The sequence below is a fragment of the Notamacropus eugenii genome, chromosome 3 (assembly GCF_028372415.1).
Source record: "Notamacropus eugenii isolate mMacEug1 chromosome 3, mMacEug1.pri_v2, whole genome shotgun sequence".
NCBI lineage: Eukaryota > Metazoa > Chordata > Mammalia > Diprotodontia > Macropodidae > Notamacropus > Notamacropus eugenii.
The window spans coordinates 115,241,466-115,262,623 of NC_092874.1; the positions used below are offsets into that span (position 1 = coordinate 115,241,466).

Below are 21,158 nucleotides of genomic sequence, written 5' to 3' on the forward strand. Positions count from 1 at the left end.
TAGCCTACTGAGATCTTTTCGAGTCTTGATTTTGTCTCTCAATTTCATGTCACCTATAAATGTGATAAGTATACCATTTATACCTTTATCCAAGTCAATGATAAAAAAAAAATGTTAAAATGAAAATGCTAAAATAAAATAAAAATGATAACTTCTATAAAATTATATATTATTTATAAATTTGTAAAATAAAAATGATAAAATAAAATAAAAATTATTTTAAAAAGCCACACAGGACCAAACCCAGATCCCTGGAGTCCTCCACTAGAGCCCAGATTGATATGGAACACTTATGACTGTTCAATCAGTTCTGAATTCTACATCTTTCCTAATCAACAACAAAAATAGGATGTCACTCTGACAAATGCTTTGCAAAAATCTGAGCAAATTCTTTCTACAAAACTACCCTGACTTACCAATCTTCCCTCTCTCTCTTGCTGTCTTTCCCCATACACTCATATAAAAAATAAGCTGACATGACCAATAAAATTGAAAGGTAGGAAGATCTTTGTATCCCTCAGTGCCTGGCACATAGTAGACACTTTGCCTGTGGATTGACTTGTTCTTGATAATACCATACAGGCTTTTTTTTTTTTCAATTACTGCTTTTTAACAATTCATAAAATCATAGAGCTAGAGCTCTATGGGTGGGAACTTCAGAGGCTATCTAGGGCTGCTTCATTTTACAGATGAGAAAATAGTGGTCCAGGGAGGGTAAGAGACTTATCTAAAGTCATAAAGATAGTATCAGAGATGGGATATGAACCCAGATCCTGATTCTAGAGCCAGACATTCCACTGTCAACCCAGAAGTAGGGCTGACAATATTGATTATGGATCCTATTTTTAGGTCTTTCAAAAGTAAACTACCATGGGTCTGGCTATGATATTTTAAAATAGGCATTTTAAAAAACTAATGAGTCCAATAGGCTGTGTAATAGTACCATTTAAATATTCTACCTATAGCTACTAAAATAGCCATCTTCTCCCTGTATTTCTCCTTTCCTATGGACTTTTCAGTCCAGTCTTTTAAATTAGACTTCAAGCCAGGTCCAATTCTGGGCTGAACATCACATTTAGAGTACCTAGCATTCCAACGAGGTTCACACCAAGGGGCCCTCATCACCCCCAGCCTCACTACATCCCTAAGTACACGGGAAGCCCATCCACTGCTCCTGATAGCTCCTACTTACTCTGGCTGCCAGGGCACCACTACAAGTCACGTGGAATCTCTATCTAGGGCTGTCACAGTAGCAGCTGCCAGAAAGCCTCAGAGAGAGGGGATACAGCTTTGGGATCGGGGGTACGGGGGAAGAAGAGAGGGAATTCCCAAGGGGTTAGCAACTGGGAGTTGCACGGGATGAGCTCACACAAATTGGAGCTACACTAGGGCAATGTTTAAAAATGACCTTCCTCTCTCATTCCCTCCCAATCACCTAATTTCCTGTGCAAACACATAGGACTGTGGCATACGATAATTAAGAGCTCCTTCCCCCCGACCTAAGCCCCGGCAGAAAGCACTTGCCTGACCAAAGACCACTAAGCTCTCCCTCTCCTCCGAGTGGCCAGCAACAGCCTCGACTCCTCATAGCTCCACCAGGCTCCAACAAGCTCATATAGAAGTAGTCGGGGGGGGGTGGGGGGAGAGGGTCAGTTATTGGGGCCTGCCCATTGGCAGGCTGCGCTGTCACTCCACCATCCCAGCTGGCTCTCCGAGACAACAGCCCCAGCCCTGGCAAGTGGGACGTGCTCCAAGACACTGACCAAAGGCCTTTCGTGTTTCCAAGCCTCCAGGATAGGAAGTAACATTTTCATTGGCCCTCTGTAAAGACAGGCACTTGCAAGAGCCAGTAGGCTGCATGATGGGACACCTGGTGTGTTTCCCAGCCCCCTGCAAACCGAGAAGCCGAAAAGCGTAGCAGGGCCCATTGGGAAAAAAAAAATTAAACCCTTTGGCCTGGTAATTAATTTAGGATGCTCCGTCTGTAACTTCAAACCTTGGAAGAAGGATGCGAGTAAGAAGACGGAAATGATCTTATTGCAATGGGAGCAGCTAGTATTAACACGAGAATGAGATAGGCTATTAAAAACAATAATCTTCTTGCTAGGAAAACGCTCCTGGCACCCATGTCTGAGGTTTAAGTGTCTTAGATGGACATCAGAGATTATGAGACATGATGGTTTTCTGAGTAGGCTATTTGAAAAAACGTTTGCTTTTCCCACTTTCTATAAAGTCACCCAGTCTATAATGGAGTCAGGGTCCTGGTCACTCCTCTCCCCTCCAGACCTCTTTCTACTAGGGAAAGATGATGCTCCTTGCCTAAATGCAGACAGATGCTGAAGTGGTAAGGGGGATGCCTCCAAAACCTTTACAAAATGGGAAGGAATAGAGGAAGAGACCCTGTAAGCAATGACCTTTGAGACTAGAAGCACTGAGAAACAAGAACCATCCCATAATAGACTTGGTGACATCTAGTCCAACCTGAGTGTGACAGACACATTTCCATGTCAGTTTGGTGTAAGGAAATATGTTTTATTGTGTACTTTTTATTCTTGATATCTTGTTAAGGTTTTTTTTTTCCTTGAAGAATGTGCTATATTTATGAAAACATTCTTTTTAAAAAGCTGTCATTGGATAACCCCTTATTATCAGGATATTCTGATTTAGCCTTAAATTTATTAAATTTCCTTGGGGGAGAAAGTTCAGCAATGCTATAGATGATTCAGTGGGTAGAGTATTGGACCTAGAGTCAGGAAGTCCCAAATTCGAATTCTACCTCAGAAACTTATTAATTGTGTAACTCTGGGGGCAAATCATTTAATTTCTCAGGCTCAGTCTCCTCAAATAGAAAATGAGGGAGTGGAGTTCCACGGCCTTCAAAGTTCATTCTACCTCTAAATCTATGATTGAAAGGTGAAAGGGACTTTAGAAAGCATCTGAACACAGAATCACAGAATTTTAGAGTTGGAAAGGAACTCAGTGGCCGTTTAATCCAATCCACACCTGAAAGGAACCTCCACTTTCACATCCCCTAGTGGTTCAACCCCATCATTTTACTGATGAGAAAACCAAGGGCCAGAAAGGAGAAATTACTTGTAAACTAGAAGAACCCAGATTTCAAACCCAGGTCCCCAGATTGAAAGCCCTGGCTCTTTTCACTCTATTCTCTTGTCCCTAGAATCTAGTCATCTAGCATGAGGAGATTTTTCTTCCTGCCTCCCTTCTAGAGGTCTAGTGTCTATGTTCACTGCTCCCCCTGGCCTCAATTTCCACCAAGATACAAGTTGATAACTGGAAAGGGATATCACCAGCATAATTTTAAATGAACCAGAAAACCTAGAATTCTTTGAACATAGTATGGGGGATGGGAAAATAACTTCATATATATATATATATATATATATATATATATATATATATATATATATATATATATATATATATATATAGCATATATATGTATATTCTCTCTCTATATATATATAACATATATATGTGTGTATATATATATATATATATATATATTTCTCATATTTTAAGTGCTTAATATAGTAAGCCCCCTGTTTACAGCCTTTTCAGAGTCTTGTCTGGCGCAGGATAACTTTTCCACTGGCATCAACCAAGCTTAACTTCTCTCCAACAATAATGAGTATTTGCCGTTCTCTTCCCCTGAAACATCCAGAGTGCAGAAGAGAAAGCAGACCAGGAAGCTGAATAGAGTTGGGGGAGGGGTATAGAAAAACAGGACTCTGTGCCCAGAATCCCATGTTCCTGCCTTTAGTGACAGTTCACATTTATGCAGCATATTATACCCCTCGCATCTGATCCACACAATAAAACCTGAGAAAGATAATGTCTCATGATCACCCATTTTATATAAATGAGGAAATTGAGTCTCAGAAACATTAAATGACTCGCCCAGTGTCACCCAGCTAGTAAATAGCAGTAAGGACCTTAACCCAGATCCCATGAACCCACATTTGAGTCTCTTTTTATTAATTTATTTTCATTCTTTTATTTATTATATGTAATACTACATATAATACATAAATATTCAAATGTATTATTTAATTTATTAAAATAATAGCTAACATTGAAATAGAATCTACTTTGTACCAGGAAGGGCAGCTAGGTGGGGCAGTAGATAAACTATCAGGCCTGGAGTCCAGAAATCTTATCTTTCTGGGTTCAAATTTAGCCCTGGATACTAGCCGTGTGACCCTGGGCAAATCTCTTAACTCTGTTTGCCTCAGTTTCCTAATCTATAAAATGAGATGGAGAAGGAAATGGCAAACTACCCCAGTATCTTTGCCAAAAAAACCCCAAAAGGGGTCACAAAGATTTGGACACAACTGAACAACAAAATCCATATATATATCAGAAACTAATATAAACTCATGATTCTCACAACAACCCTAGGAGGCAGGCAATATTATTATTCCCCATTTTACAGATGAGAAGAGTGAAAGGAAAACAAAGAAAAAATGAAAAATTTAAAACACTTATCCAGGGTCACACACTTAGTAAGTATCTACATCTGGATTTGAACTCAGGTATTCCTGACTCCAGGTCCATTGCTCTATGTACAGTTCCATGTAACCTCCCTTTATTCTCCTGTTCATCTCATTTTTTCCCCACAAATGTTCCTTCTACTAGAAATCAGGAAACTAATTAATTCACCCTCTTCTCAGAGGGAAAGAGGGATAAACCCTAACCAAGGAAAACAGCTAACAGTCCAGCTGGTTTGGTGGCTCTTAAGGCAACTCATGTGAGCTTAAGTAGAGTTCAGGCTGCTTAAGGAGGAGTTTCCCTACTGCCCTTCACTATTTTGTTTATTGCTCTCCTCTCCTGTCTGCCTCCTTCTCCCCTTCTTTCTCCTCTCCAAAGGAAGGTAAATTTGGATGGCCAAAAGATGCCCAGTTGACTTGGGTTTTACTGGCGCCTTGCCTTCCCTTCCCTTTCGTTTCCCCTGTTCTGTCCTGTGCTGTCCTCTCCTGAAACCTTAAAGCTACTGCACTCTGAAGCCGGGATGCCAATGGGCCCCAGCCTAAGGGCTCCCCTGGACCCTCCTAGCTTTAGAGAGATTATCAATAGTAACTGTTGCTGTTTCCCTCCTAGACTGATGTCTTTCTTTTTCTTGGCCTCATTAAAGGGGCCATGCCCTGGCTTCTTCTTAAACAGGCCTATTCAATGAATGGGCATTGCCTCACCCTAAGTGAGTACCTCCAAACACCTTGGCTTAAAGGGCCCAAGGTCTCCCAGTGCATCCTGGGTCATCTCCAGTCATCCTGAGGAATATCTGGTCACTGGATTCAGATAGTTCTGGAGGAGAAGTGAGGCTGGTGACCTACATAGCACTCCCGCACTCAAAACAAAGTCAAGTGCAAATCATGTCATCATTTCTCTTATGGTATGGTCTTCTTCAGCAAAGAAAGATGAACACAAAACAATTTTGCTTATTGCTCTGAGTAAAACTTCCACAATAAAACAAGGACTTTTCTGTAGAAATGCTTGTCAGTGCCTTTGTTGATCTTTTGTCCAGTAACACCTACTCACTGGACCATCTCTTCAACAGTTTCTAGAAAGGATAGAGGATTAGAGCCAGGGTTAACCAAAGAGAGGAATTAGGGGATGAATTCTTTTGTACTACAATATAATGTCACACCACCTCACTATGGTACTCTTCTTTCCCGTCCTACCAAAAGATTTGTGGGGCCATCTCCACTTGTTCTAATCTGTATATGGCCACTGGACTCACATGGCTCTAGAGGAGGAAGTGAGGCTAATGACCTTGCACGGCTCTCCCTCATTTAAATCCAATTCACTTGCGAATCATAGTGTCATCTTCTTGATATCATGGTCCTCTTTGAAAATGAAGGACAAACAACCACAACCACTAAAGGATTTTGAATCAGAAAATATCTTGGAACTTATCTAATCCATTTTACAGATGAGGAAAATCAAGCCCCAAGAGGGAAGAGATGATTTGTGCAAGCTCCAGAGACAGCAAATATCAGAGCTTCAGGATTCAAGCCCTTTCATTTGAATTGCATTTTGATTCCTATTCCAGCAATCGTTATATTCCTCTGTACTTTGGGTAGAGTATATTGTCCCATATACACAGATGGGAGAGTATAGTGAGACTTGGTGTTTTGGTTTATTTGGCTCCACAAACCCCAGTTTCTGCTGCAGCAGAAATGACAACCAAGTCACCAGACAGAACCCTGATAATATCAAACCTCACCTTTCTCTTCAACATCACTAAACAGAACTTTTCAATAAAAGCTTTATCAATAAATAGGAAGCAACATGGCATAGTAGAAAAGCTGCCAGATTTGGAGTCAGAAAACTTGGTTTCAAAAACCAGCTGTTACCTCAGTTTACTCATCTGTAAAATGAAGAGGTAGGCTGAGTGACCTTTAAGGCCCTACTTAGTGCTGAGTCTATGGACTAGCTGTGAATAGGAAGTACAAGACTCATGTTGTCAAGAGATAAATGAAGTATGTATAAGCCCAGTGACCTATGAGGAAGTGATAAACACACACTCTGGTAGCTGCTACAGGGAGGAACTCACCATTATCCATTAGCAAAGCTCTATTCCAAAGGTAGCTGAGTTCATTAAAATGCTTGAACCCTGAACTCAAGTCTGATAAAAAAGAACAATAATTTCCATCACAAACTTTTGCATAGGTGACTCTTGGTCTGCAAATGCAATAGGGAGACCAGAAACATTTTCTCTTTCTTGGAATTACAGTCATTCTGTTAGTACTAATGCCAGGTCTTTAGGTTTTCCAAGAGGTAACGTCATCCCTCTCACTGTTGGTGCAATAGTGATCTTAATCTCCTGACCTATATCTCCAACTATCTGCACCACCAACTGAAACCTCATCCTGACTCTCCCCATGGATTTCTTCTACTTCATAAGCTTTCTAAATTGCCTTGTTCTTTATCAATAAAATTCATTTATTTCCTTTGATGGATGACTTAAAAACAATATTTTCTCACTAGACTTATTTATTTCTCCCAAGTGGCCTATGTCCTGTTCTTATAGCATGCTCAGGAAGGTCAAACTTGTTTTTAAAAAGTAGTTTTTAAATCCTGCATCAATCTTAAAATTGGACTTTTTGAAAATGACACACACATATTACTTTTCATGGCTTTGGGGCCTTTTGAGGTATGGCTATAAAGTAACGTGACTAATTTTTCTCATGAGCTACATAAAATGGCTGTGAAGGCAATTCCAAAAAAAGAGACGGAAATACTTTGAGCAAAGGCAGGAACATGACAATAAATATATGACTTCTCCAAATGATTATGATGAAGTACTCTGCCTCATCTGAATTTCACAGGATCATGGCGTCTCAGAGTGCACAGGGATATTAGAGGCCACCTTGCCCAACACACCTGACAAATGATCATCTGGACTTGAAGACACGAGGCTACTAGTGCTAGCATATTAGCTTAAAAGCATAGCTCCTTAATTTATAGTCATGTCATGTGATTTTTATTTGTAAATACTTCAGATCCACATGAATATCTGACATGTTTTTAAGCTGAATGAGCATAGGAGTTAGGGTATGAATTCCCATCTCCTCTCCCACCTCACCCCTCCGCCCCAAAGTACCAAATGTGTGTTTGTGTGTGTATATACACACATTTAATATGTACATATACATCTAATACATATTATACATATTACTCTAATATATCTAATACGCATATTTAATGTCTATATAGTATAATCATCTTATATATTATACATCTTATCTTATATATTATACATATGTGTACACATTCCCCTAATACATCAAATATATATGTGTGTGTGTGTGTGTATGTGTGTGTGTATACACATACACACACATATTTAACTCCATGGACCAAGGATTTCATCCATCCACTGCTCCAGTCTGTCTTCCACTTTGCTACCAAAATGATTTTCCTAAAGCATAGGTCTGACCATGTCACTCCTCTACTTAAAATTCCAGGTTCTCATGTTATGTCCAGGATCAAATATAAACCCCTCTATTATGACCTAGTCTAGTCTCTTCCTACCTTTACTATATTCCCCTAGGTATTCTGAGATCTAACTCCACCACCTTCCTGGCACAAGGTGAGCCATCTCCTGACTCCTGGCATTCCTCACAATCTGGCCTCCATTTCTGAATGTTCTCCTTCCTCAATTTCATGTCACGACTTCCCAGGTTTCCCTTAAGTCTCAGCTTAAATCTCCCTTTTCTTGGTTCCCCTTAATACTAGTGCTTTCCCTCTGAGCTTCCCTTCCATCTACCCTGTGTATAACCAGCACGTACAGAGCAATTTGCATGTCATCTCTCTGATTAGAATGGGAGGTCCTTGAGGACAGGGGCTGGTTTTGCCTTGCTTTTCATTCCCAGTGTAGTACGGTAGCTCAACGTCTGATTGTGACAATAAATAATAAAAAAGGAACCTACTTCCTAATCCTCAAGTCCATCTGTGTCTGCAAAGACATTAACAGGAGGATGTGAGCCACAAATTGGATGATTGATGACTGGACCACTTTGGCAGTCCAGTAAAGCTTAGGGGCCCCTTCTCAGAATAGTGTTTTTAAATGTATAAAGCACAATACACAGAGTTACAAAGGACCAAACATATTGAAATATAGTTACCAGTTCTCAAGTGCTTGGTTACAACGTTTATCAAAGAAGGTGAGGGAACATAAAATGTTGGGGGTCCGAAAGAGTTAACATTCTAAGTTACAATTATGAGTTCCCAGTATTATTTTCTTTATGGCAGGTGGGGGAGGGGGAGGGGATGGAGAAGAGGAACCTGACTTACTGAATTTTTCCTATTTTCTTCTTGCTAAAGACAAAGAAAACAAAGTAGGAGGCATTCACCAAGCAATGAAAAGCTGGAGCCCGAAGACAAGGTCCCAGAGGCTGTTCTTGATTTAAAAGAGTGTGCTGATTACCCAGCCAACAAATCCCACGTCACACATGCTATTGAATTGGGATGACACTGACTAGGCACAGACCAGGAAAAAGAAAGGAAAAAGAAATCCAGGCAATTTAGTAATTAAATTATTGCAGGGGACAAAACAAGTCAATTCTTCTGAACTCAGTTTACCTCGAGAACAGATCCTTCCTATAGTTGCCTGTCACATATCACATAATAAATACTCATTGATTAGTTACTTCACTGTCAAGCCTTTCTGCATATATACATATGTACATATATATACACACATACATACATATGTGTGTGCATATATACACACGTATGTGAGTGTATGTATATGTGTACGTGTATATGTGTGTGTGTGTGTGTGTGTCCCAGAAAGTATCAGGTACCAACAGGAAGCCTCATTGCTGTTATATGTCAGTACATTCCCCTTAATTTGTTTGTTGATGCTCACAGCCTCCTGTTAATGGGTGTGCAGACACAAATTGGCTTGGGGATTAGGAAGTAGCTAACTTGCTAAGCCTGGGAATTAGCTAACTTGCATGTAGGATCTGGACAAAAAACAAAAACAAGAAAACCTTTAATGACTAAAAGCCTTTCATAGTAATAATAACTGACATTTAGATGGTGCTATACACATATTATTTCATCTGATCCTTAGAACCTTGCAAGATAATAGCCACTAAAATTATTATCTGTATCATATAGATAAGGAAGCAGAGAAAGTGACTTGTTCATGGTCACATAGTTAACAAGTAGCAGAGAGAGGATTTGAACCCAGACTCTTCTGACTTCAAAGTCAGTACTCTCCCACGTATTCTATATGCTTATGATCCCTACAGGGTAATAGAGGCATAGATTCACAGGGAACTTCAGCAAATATTTATTAAGCCTCTACTCTATGCAAAGTACCATTTTTTAGACTAGAGGAAATAAACAGAATAAATAAGATGTAGCTGGTGCCCTTACAGAGCTCGCACTATAGGAGGGGAATAAGTACAAGACAAGTTCAAATAACTATGACACAAATTACTCTCATAGAGAAAGGATCTTAATGAGCATCTACATAAATCCCCTCATTTTGCTTTACTTTTAAATTCATTTCTTTTCAATTAACAAGCATTTATTTCCTCCTTCCCACCCTCTATCAGAAAAGAAAAAAAAAAGCAAAAATACATAGTCGGGCAAATCAAATTCCTATGTTGTTTACGTCCCCCTCCCCCAAGCCCTCCCCTCCATAGCAGCAAGCACCCAGACACATCCAGGAGGCCTGCTAGAGCGGGTTCTTAGATTTGCTTTTCTAAAAGGAAAGCATCTTTTGAGGAATCAACAATCTTCTTTAATCATGTCTACCAACAGAGAAAATACAAGCAGAGAAATAAAGACCAACAGACAGGACTTCTAACTGTCTGATCATACATATGTCACAGGTCAACAGATAGATCCAACTGTCTGACCCTTACATACATACATAGTTACCAGAGAGACATGCACCAACATCTGGGTTTTCAAAGGGGGGCAGGGTGGGACTCCTTAACTTCAGACCCAGAGTCTCATCTGGCACTCAAACCTTCTTCCTAAGAGTAAACCCCCAAAGAAAAACCTCACCTCAGAGCATATATACACTTTTCAGAGAAGGAGGGCAGGACCCTTGCAACCCAGTGCCTCATTAGTAAGTAATAAATGGTGGGGGCCTTCCTACTAAGCAAGATTCCCTAATCAAACTTTCCTTAATGAGTTCCACCTGAGGACCATTAATAGATGGGGAAGATCTTTTAACTCCCATTAACATTCCACCCTCCCCCCATTTTACAGCTGAGGGAACTGAGGCCCAAAGAATCAAAGCAAGTGATTTCACATATTTCACACAAATATGAGTGACTTGTCACTGATTCCCTAACCATCAGTATTGGGGCCAGAGATAATGACCTTCTGAGGGCTCTGACCATCCTCCCCCAGTTTTTGAGTTAGTAATGTTGAAGAAAATGGACACTGCTGTCTGGAGTCAGCTATTAAGATATAACATGGTTAGTAAAGAAAACATAATGTGCTGTGCTTTCCCATAAAGCCAGAGTTTGAACACTGTGTACAAATTATGTAGTTGAATAACAAACATTATTCCTAGAGGGGGGAGGCTTCCTCTTGAGTTGTCATGTAGGTTGTAGTGATTAGTGACCACCATGTAATAAACTGAGATGGAACAACAGACACCGTGAAGCTCAAATTCTTCACCACATAAACCTCAGGCCATTAAAGGAAAACTAGGCAAATATCTTGTGGGCATCTCCCACAATGCCCTCCCATAAAAAGCTTTAAAATAATTTGGAAAGGAGCCCACTTCCTAATCCCCAAGCCCATCTGTGTCTGCAAAGACATTAACAGGAGGATGTGAGCATTAACAAACTGTCATGCAGCTCTTCTCTTTTCATCCAGCTCTGTATTTCCCTAGCAGAGGTATTGAGGGAATGGAAGCCTTTGCCCTGAACTCAGCTAGTTCCCCTCACCCAGAGAGAATGAAGTAATTCTTTAATCGTTCAATAAAGGTTTATTAAGCCCCTTACTATAGGCAGTATGCTATGCTAAGCAGTAAGTATCTAACCATGGTTAAGACATGTTCTTTGCTCCCAAAAGACTTGAAGATTTATAATTTATCAGGGACCATTAAACACATAACCGAATAACTATAATACAGATAAATTAGAATGAAGAATATGAATCTTGTCACCACTGCAGATAAAAGAGAATTCTTAAAGTATGCCAGGGATGGTGATACGATTGTGCAGTCAAGTGAGGTGAAGTCTGATCCCACAAGACCCAGGAATTCTTTACTACTCCCTGTTCACTGTGAGGAAATCCCTGTTCACTGTGTGGAGGGGTGTAATCACTGTTATGCAAAAATGGCTCAAGATCTCAATACATTCCTCATCCACAGATCAGTAGAACATCCACAGACTATCTACAGAACAATAAAATAAACAGTAAAACATTTAATTAGAACAAAATATCCAAGTAAATAGCAAGGGAAAGCCAAGTAGTAGAATCATTCTTTGCTGTCTCATTTTTATGAAGGAGTACAACCTTCCACAGACTCTCAAACCAATAGGGTGGGAACATTTTCCAGGAAATTCTTACAATTAGGTGAGGAAGGGTCGCATCATGGCTGGAACACCTCTTACACACTGTGCCTTGAAGTTTCTCAAACGCACCTCTCAAAACTCTCTCAATGTGATCCCAGAGCTTCCACAGCCCCTGAACTCAGCCTCTACAACTACCTCTTCTTTGCCCCCCAACATGACATTTACTGCTTCCTCCCTAGGCTGATGCTGTCATCTGTTGGAGTTACCATCTGAGGCCATGACTTTTTTCTTGTGGGTGGGGGGATAGGAGAATGACCCATAGGGGTCCCTCTGACCCCCAGAGAAGAAATAGAAGGGCAGAAGTCCTAAGCAATAGTTTTTTTTTTCTTTTTCAAGGCACAGGAAATGTGCTTATTTGAAGATGGTATAGATGAGCTGATAGAGAAGGAGAGATTGAAGATAGTACACAAGGAGGGATAGTTGAAGGAACAGTCCTAGAAGAGATGGAGAGGAATGAGAACAGTGACACAGGTTGATTCTTGGCAGAGGCCAAGGACCTCCAGGACATTCTAGGCATATAGCCAAAGAATATGGCCAACAAGGCTGTGAGTCAAAGAGCCATTTGACTTATGGCATCCAACTTTCTATTGTACTTTTGTATTGTCTGAAGGTCTCAGTAGAGTACATGTGTCAAGGACTAAGTCCATAATGATGTGATCTATAGTGAGATGCTACAGGAATGGTAGTCACCAGAAGGAGAAGGAACCATTTCATCCTAGGGAGGAAGGGACTCCTCCACATCAATGCCCTGGGACAAAATCCCAGCTCACTTATTGTAACTAATGTCACTCCAGCCCCACTCCAAAATTTGAGACATATCACCAGTATGGAGGGAGGGAGGGAGGGAATTTTAATACAACAAAAGTATAGTAGAAGATGATTTGAAAATCAGAAATGGGAATAAGATATCCTGGTATGATGGAAAGTCCCAAATAAGGCCATTTAATGGTCATGTGATTGAGGGCAAGTTCCTGGAACTTCAGTTTTCTCATCCAGCCAATTTCTAGTGTTGGCTAAGCCATCTAGTAGTCATGTGATAAGGGCCAAGTTCCTGGAACCACTGTGTTTCAGTTTTCTCATCTGTTAAATGAGGATTATACTTTACCCTAATTGCTTCCCAGGGATTTTTGAAGATCAGGTGGCATCTTGTATAACAAAGCACTTAGTAAATTGTAAGATGTGAATCTTAGTAAATTGACCAATGTTAATCCATCATTTTCTATTCTATTGTTCCTACTATGGTAAAAATTGGAGTGATTTTTTAAAAATGGTTTGATGCCTGAGAGTGGGAACTCCTGCCAAAATAGATATACATTGCTTTTCAGTAACGTTCCACTCTTCATGACCCCATGACCCCTACTGACCATGAATGAGGTTTTCTTGGCAAGGATATTAAAGTGGTTTGCCATTTCCTTCTTCAGGGGATTAAGGCAAACAGATCTTAAGTTACTTGCCCAGTGTCATACAGTTAGTAAGTGTCTGAGACCACATTTGAACTCAGATCTTCCTGACTGCAGACCCAGAGTTCTATCCACAGAGCCATCTAGCTGCCCCTATACTTGGCTTTATTTAATATTTTTCTAAATGTCACTTAATTGGTTGAATTGAGTGTCAAATGGAGACTAAACAATTATCTTGGTGTAAATATAGCATTCTTTAAAATTAAGCTAATGTTCTTTCTTTGTTGGGGAAAAATAGTTCTAACTTAAATAAGGCACAATTTTTAATTTTTAGACTAGATTCATAAAATTGTTGAATAAGGATTCATGCGTAAGAACTACAAAATGGACGGTTCAATTTGTCTCTTGGATAGTTTATAGGTTTAGAATTGGAAAGGGTCATTAGATGTGATATGGTGTGATATGTGATATAGAGTGTATTCCCTCATTTTACAGGTGGGAAAACTGAGGATCAGTAAGGTTAAGGAAATATACCAACGTTATGAAAGTAGTGAGAAGACTCAAATTCAAACCAACATCCTCTAATTTTATCTAAAGCTAATGTCCACATTTTTTGTAGTAGCAAAACAATGTTAGAAACCAAGTGCCTACCTATTGATAAGAAGAGAGCTGAGTGAATTATGATACACAAACACAATGGAAGACAACTGTTCCATAAGAAACATGAAATAAGAGAAATTCAAAGAAGCTTGGGAACATTTGTATGAGCTTCTGCAGAGTGAATTAAGCAAAACCAGATCAGTGTACCCAGTCTGCAGAAAAATAAATGAAAAGAACACTAAAACGAAATTGAACTCTGGTCAGTTATAATAGCCAGTCTTGCTCCCAGAGAACAGATGATAAAACCAAAACCTTCTTCTTAGTAGAGAGATGGGAAAACAAGGGTGTGGAATGTGGCTGATGATGTCATTTTTGCATGACTATTTTTCTTCCCAAGGAAGGGTGAGTGTTGTATGGGTATATATCAGGAAATGACTAGACTGTAAAAACAAAATGCATAAATAAATTTTAAAAAATAATTCAGTCGAAGTCATTTCCATTATGCCAAATTGCCTCTCAAATGCCTGTGGAGAAGTTTTAGGTTTCCCCAGTAACATCTCATCCCCAGAAAGGGCATTCTTTGTTTACCTAGCCCATAGTAAGCTCTTAATAAATGCTTATTAATAACAAAAGCATTAACAGCTAGCATTTATATAGCACAGTCAGGCATCGTGCTTAATGCTTTACAAATATTACCTCATTGGATTCTCACAACAACCCTTCAAGGTGGCTATTATTATCCCCATTTTACAGTTGAGAAAACAGAGGCAAATAGAAGTCGTGACTTTCTACAGGGTCACATAGCTAAGTGTCTAAGGATGAATTTGAACTCAGGTCCAATGGTATATTCTAACTGCCTAAATGCTTGTGGGGTTTTTTTTTAGTTTGTTTTTCCCCCCACTTAATCGTATTTTATTTTTCCAATTCCATGTAAAAATAGTTTTCAACATTCACTTTTATAAGATTTTGAGTTCCACATTTTTTCTCCTTCCTCTACTTCCTCCACTTTCTCCTCCCCCTTCCTCATGATGGCAAGCAATCTGATATAGGCTATACATGTACAATCATATTAAACATCTTTCCACATTAGTTACGTTGTGAAAGAAGAATCATAATAAAAGAGAAAAACCTTGAGAAAGAAAATAAAACAAGAGAGAAAATAGTATGCTTTAATCTGCATTCAGACTCCATAGTTCTTTCTCTGGATGTGGATAACATTTTCCATGATGAGTCTTTTGGAGTTGTCTTAGGTCATTGTATTACTGAGAAGAGCTAAGTCTATCAGAGTTGATCATCGAACAATATTATTTTTACTGTGTACAACGTTCTCCTGGTTCAGCTTGCGTCATACAGCATCAGTTCATCATCCGTTCAAGTCTTTCCAAGTTTTTCTGACATCTGCCTGCTCATTTCTTATAGCACAATAGTATTCCATTAAATTCATATACCACAACAGGTTCAGTCAATTGAAGAATATCCCCTCAATTTCCAATTTTTTGCTGCCACAAAAAGAGCTGCTATAAATATTTTTGTACCTGCAGGTCCTTTCCCCTTTTTTATGATCTCTTTGGGATATAGATCTAATAGTGGTACTGTTAGATCAAAGGGTATGCCCAGTTTTATAGACTTTTGGGTATAGCTCCAAATTGCTCTCCAGAATGAATGGATCACTTCACAACACCACCAACAATACATTAGTGTTTCAATTTTCTCATATCTTCTCCAACATTTACCATTTTCCTTTTTTTTTTATTAGCCAGTATGATAGGCATGAGGTGGTACCTTATTTTAATTTGTATTTCTCTAATAAACAGTGATTTAGAGCATTTTTTATGTGACTATAGGTGGCTTTAATTTTTTCATCTAAAAAATACCTGTTTATATCTTTTGACTCTTATCAGTTGAGGAATGCCTAAATGCTTGTTAACTGACTAACAGGTGCGATTGCTGCAATCAATCAACATCATCCTTTTTTTTTTTTTGCACTTGACTGTTTTCAAAATCCTTTTGTTCAGGCTATCTCTTGTGATGACCACAGTAACCTCTTTGAAACTGATGAGACAGGTATTATTATGCCCACTTTATGCATGAGGGAATGGAAGCTCAGAGATGAGTACTTGCTAAAGATCACAGAGCTCTCCATGAGTGTCATAGGGGATAAAACTGAGATCCTCCAACCTATAATTAGTGATTTACACATTACACCGACTCTGCCACTTCTCAGAGTTAGTACAGTTCAGAGCTGTCCATTGGGAGGATAATTATTAGACAACAAAGATTAATTTTTCATTCTTGTCTCTAGACTGTACACTAAGAAAATGGATTCTAATCCCGTTGACCTTCCAACACTTTTGCCTTTATGTTGTCTCTTTCTCTGGTACAGTACTTTAATACCTAACTTCAAAATGTTCCCAATATGTTCTTTTTTCTTACGAAAGGCAACAGATTACCTTTATAGGGATGGGGAATCTGTAGCCTCGAGGTCAGCTACACCCTTTCTATTAGCTACACCCTTTCTATTACAGATGAAGAAACTGAGGCATAGAGCAATGACATGACTTACCTAGCATCAAACAGGTAATATGGGGCAGAAGTAAGATTTGACCCCGAATACTCTGACTTCAGAGCCATAGCTCTTTCCATTGCACCATACTGCCCTTCTATAGTTTATTATATATAATATTGCAAATATTTTGCATATAATATATATTATATATGATATAACATATTGTTATATATAGGAATATATAATATCGTATATATTCCCATGTATTAATACCCTTTCCCCATCATGAAACATATACACTCCACTTGTATACACATACATACATACACACAGGGAATATACAGACATACCTCAGAGATATTGCTGGTTTGATTCCAGATGACTGCAATAAAGTGAGTTACATGAATTTTTTGGTTTTCTAGTGCATGTAAAAGTTATGCCTAAGTGGTATAATATACTGTATTAGACTACATCGTATATATATAGACTACATATATACTCTCTATATAAACTATACTATAGCTTGTTAAATGTGCAATAGTATTATGTCTAAAAATTGTACATACCTTAATCTAAAAATACTTTATTGTTAAAAAATGCTAATTATCACCTGAGTCTTCTTTTTGCTGGTGCGGTGTCTTGCCAGATGTTGATGGCTGCTGGCTGATCAGGGTGGTGGTTGCTGAAGGCTGGAGTGGCAGTGGCAAATTCTTAAAATAAGAAAATAATGAAGTTTGCCTCATCGATAGACTCTTTCTTTCACTTGAACACTTAAAAGCATTGTCAGGTTATTAATTGATCTAATATCAATATTTTTGTATCTCAGAGAAAAGGGGGGCCTGAGGAAAGGGAAAGAGATGAGGAAAGCATTTAATGATTAAGTTTGCTGTCTTAGATAGGTGCACTTCAAGGTGCTCCAAAACAATTAGAACAGTAACTTCAAAGATCACTGATCACAGATCACCATAACAGATAAAAAATAATGAAAATGCTTTAAATATTGTGAGAATTAACAAAATGTGACAGTCACAACATGAGCACATGCACTGTAAAAATGGCACCAATAGACTTGTTCAAAAGAGGGTTGCCACAAACCTTCAATTTGAAAAAAAACACATCTGCAAAACACAATAAAGTGAAATACAATAAAATAAGATATGTCTGTGGTATATAATATAGGATAATATATATAGTATATACTTTGTTCTATATAGTACGTCATGTATATATGTATATATGCTACATATATATACCGTCATGTATATATACTACAGAATCTATTATTATGCTATATTCCTAGAGCCTCATACTGCAGTATAGTATTATATTATATCCCCGGAGCTTCACACAGTGCCTGGTAGATATAGTAGATAATATATATGTTTATATAGGGTATATGGGTGTTCAAGGAGGACTAGCGCCTTTGGTGTGAGAGGCTTGTCTAGCTTTTTTCAGTGCTACTAATCCACCTTGGAGTCCACTTTCACCAAGTGACTCCTGTGACTCCAAGAAGCTATTGCATGAGCAGCAACCACACCTGATAAAACTGTCTTGACAGATGGGTTAAATCAAGGTCAGGACAACTGGCAGCCTGAAACCCACTGGTGAATTAGAGGGATGTCTACCCCAAGTGCATGAAGACTGTCCTCAGTGAAATGGACGAATGTGAACAATGAATTTCAATGGCCATGAAGAAGGCTGAAGCAGGTTTATGGAGCACTTATAGCTTGGTTGGATGTTAAAGACTCTAAGGTCATCCACTGCATCCCAGGCTATCACCAGACATCTTGACTTTTTGTCTTGCCACTGGACTTTGATGACCCTAGAAAAGAGAGTGAGGCTGATGATTTTACACAACACTGTCTCATTTAAATCCAATTCATGGGCAAGTCAAGTCATCACCCTGTAATGTCATTGGCCCTCTTTGAAAATGAAGGATCAACAACAACATACATACACACACATATATATGCACACGTGTGTGTGTGTGTGTGTGTATGTGTGTACAAAGTGGCTTTCATGGTGGAGGAAGGACATTAATACCTGAGGGCTGGGAGAATCAAGATAGACTTCCTCTAAGAGATGATACTTGGTATCTGTGATGCAGAAGTGAGAAAGGGAGTATATTTCAGGCATAGGGACAACAACACAGGCCAAGGCACAGTGATAGGATATGGAGTATCATGTCTCATGGAGCAGGTCATTATGATGATGAAATAAGACAATGGAGATCCCTTTGAGAAGATAGCAGTTTTGAATGGGAATGGTTGCTGTTTTTAATCTGCCTTTGAATTTGCTGCTTTGCAAGAAATTTTCTCAAGAATTGTATGTGTTTTTCAGAGTCCTTCATCAAAATACACTTCTCTGTCTCCCTCCTCAATCACCTTTTGAACACAAATGATAGGGAGGAATATGGAGCTCCTGTTATCACTTAGGCATATCAATTTCATTGAGTTGGACAAATTTTCATTAAGTGCTTACTGTGTATGGGCACTATGTTAGCTAGAAATACAAAGATTGGGTAGGACATAAATTTACCTTACTATTTAATAATGAAAGGGAAAAACATGTAAAGAAATGATGCAAATGAGAGTCTGATCAGTAAGAACGGAAAGGTCCAGGTCACAGGCTATGAGGAAGTTACAGCACGATAGATTTAGGGCTAGAAAGGTCCTTGGGCTTTATCTCAAAGGAATTTGGTTTACTCTTTTGGAAAAATTCACAGAGCGATTCATTGGTCTTCCTCAAAATACTAAGGGTCACATACATATGCCTATAAAAAAAAATACTAGATTGAAACCTCTATTCACCGGTGAAATAAAGTACTTGTCTGCTCTCTGGTGGTCACAGATAAAAACACATCTTGAATGACTTATTAACCTGGCTTTAATTCTAAAACAGAAAGAATGCTAGAATTCCTGGAAAAGGGGTCCTAAGACCTCACCAAATCAGAACTGACAGAGACCCGGGAGATCATCAATTCTCTTATTTTAACAGATGAAAAAAACAACAACTAAGGTCCATGGCCTTTCTGATAATCACAATAGGAATGAGAAATAGAGTCAGGATTTTAACTCAGCACCTCCTGACACCAATTCCAGCTCAGTTTCCACTAGAGCATAATTGTCTCTTCCTGGTTGTCTTCAAGAATTATATGGTCTGCATTTATTCATCAACTTTAGTGCTGACAAAATTGAAAAGATTATTTGGAGATATAATATTGGTATTCTAAAAATATAAATTCATTCTTTCCTAGAGAGTCTAGGGAGAATTTAGATTCTATTAAAATTAGTAAAAAAAAAGAAGGTATATTTACATATTAGGTAGTAAAAGATGTTATTAGGTAAAGGATGAGAAATGTTACTAAACTATTTATGGGTTCATAGCTGTAGCCGGACTTTTACATAAAACGTGAATGAAATCTTCTTTTACCCCTACATACTATGTCCAAGGCTTGTTCTTATGGTATTCAGCTCGTCAGAGAAACACACAAGTCTGACAAGGGGTATATGCTAGTCTATTTTACAGCCACCTGGGTTTCAGCCTTGAGTCCTGATTCTAGGACATGTAGTAGCCGACAGGGACCATCCTGGAGTTGGCAAGCTCTGTCAGGTCTGATGACTGGCCCTGAGTGACCCAGTCATGGCCCGATCCCAAATACATTCAGCTATAGTCTTCTATGAATTAACTACTTAGGAATATTTTACAAATCACATCTAGCTGGGTCAAGAAAATCCTATGTAACTGTGAATGAATCTCTCAGATATAAGTTAAATGAGAATTCACAATGGGTTTTTAACTTTTTTTTATGTCATAAACCCATTTGGCAGTCTGGCAAATCCTGTAGATCCTTTCTAAAATGTTTTTAAATGAATAAAATACCTAGGATCACAAAGGAAACAAATTATACTCAAATTCAGCTATCAAATTCTTTTCTAAAAAAGAAAAGTTCATGGAGAGGGAAAGGAAAGGGGGAAAAGAACAAAGTAAAAATGCACAGCAGAGAACAAAAAAAAACTTACAAGGAAGGAAACAAAAGATGGACAGCTCTGAACACAAAGTGTAGTATTTATTATTCAGGATTTCTTGAAATGGAAATTTATTGTTGTATATTTTGAATCCCCTCACATTCTTCTATGCACATGGCAATGCTCCTTTTTCTTTTCTTATTTTGTTTGTTTTAATATTTAAGTTTATGTTTCTTTTTCTTATTGTGTATTTAAGTTTAAAATAAAATTTGTTTTTGAAAAAAAGTTCATAAACCCAAATTAAGAAACTGTGGTATAAGATTTGTTTGCTTTGATTCATAATGATTATGCCCTAGGGACTCACTAATCATCATGGATGCTTATGTTGATGTTCTCCCTCTGAGAGGAGAAAAATCTAGGCTAAATGCCTCATCAACCTTGGTAGGGGCATTAGAGAGGGTGCTGGTGTTGTCATCGTTATTCAGCTGTTTCAGTCATTTTTTACTCTTCATGACCCCTTCGGGGTTTTCTTGGCAAAGAAACTGGAGTGGTTTACCACTTCCTTTTCTAGTTCATTTTACAGATGAGGAAACTTAGGCAAACAGGG

The 21,158-nt window shown here is 38.6% G+C and overlaps 1 protein-coding gene across 2 annotated transcripts in view; it reads right to left on the minus strand.

The window, feature by feature from the left end:
• Positions 1 to 1,631, minus strand: part of BPGM (bisphosphoglycerate mutase) — a 43,793-nt gene extending 42,162 nt beyond the window's left edge. The window contains exon 1 of one of the 2 annotated variants that reach the window (XM_072652699.1): positions 1,525 to 1,631. The gene's annotated coding sequence lies outside the window, so the exon portion shown is untranslated. The remainder of the gene's footprint in view (positions 1 to 1,524) is intronic. The other variant, XM_072652700.1, reaches the window with a different exon arrangement.
• Positions 1,632 to 21,158: the final 19,527 nt, after the last annotated feature.